The sequence below is a fragment of the Chinchilla lanigera genome, unplaced genomic scaffold, assembly GCF_000276665.1.
Source record: "Chinchilla lanigera isolate Chin_1 unplaced genomic scaffold, ChiLan1.0 scaffold00041, whole genome shotgun sequence".
NCBI classification, from domain to species: Eukaryota; Metazoa; Chordata; class Mammalia; order Rodentia; family Chinchillidae; genus Chinchilla; species Chinchilla lanigera.
Window position 1 is genome coordinate 17,864,988 of NW_004955442.1, and position 982 is coordinate 17,865,969.

Below are 982 nucleotides of genomic sequence, written 5' to 3' on the forward strand. Positions count from 1 at the left end.
TGCTTACACAGGAATGCTGGGGCTTTCACTGGCGAGGCAGGAAGTCAAGAGCCCTGTGCTTTGCTCCCGTTCCCTAAGGCCACCTCTGAGGTCATGGGGCTTAGTCTGCAGGGAGGTAAAGTGTCCTGGGCTGTGCAGTCACCAGGTCAGCAGGTGATGCTGACAGGGCTCCCAGGGGGCCAACCAAGACCTCAGCCAGGGTTTTTCAGCTGTGGGGAGGGGCCTGGGCACAGAGTTCAGCAGGTTGACTCAGCCCCCCACCCCCAACCTCTCACCTGCAAGGTCAACTCAGAGAGGCCCTGGCCTGCTAGATTGGGAAGATCCAAGCCTGGCCTATTTGGCTGTCAGGGCTCCCCCATGTGCAAGGCAACCTGTGGGGACACTGGCCTGGCAATCAGCTAAAGACCTTGGGATATACTCAGGAGCTCATCTCTATGCCAGAGAGATGGCCCAAGCAGAAGCAGGTGGTGTGACACTTCCACCTGTATGTGGGGAGGGGTGTTACTGGCTTCTCTGACCCCACAGCTAGGGCTAGCTTAGTGGGGGACATTAAGCAGGGGAGCTCAGAGGGCGTCTCCAGAGTTTGGAGCCCCCATTCCAAGGAGGGAAGAAGGGGGGCCACCTGCAGAGATACAGGCAGGGCCAGGCTTGGGTCCTTTCCCTATGAAGGAGCAGAGAGAGTCACGAACATGGATGGGGGTCTCCTGAACCCTCTGAAGCTTTGCTTTTCCGTTTCTTACTGAATCATGGGGCCAACCCTCCGCAGAGGGGGTCTGGGAGCAGGGGTCCAGGATTTCGCGGGGTAAGCTAGGGAGTCGGCCACGAGAAGCATCCTTCCATCCCCAGGACTCGAGACAAAGGTCTTGCCCGCTTGGGTATCGGGCCAACTTGGGCCGCCACGCCCTCGAGCCCGCGCCCACGGCCCGTTCCGGGCCGCCATCCCCGCGGCCGCCTGCAGGGGCCGCCGCCTCTTCAGGAATGC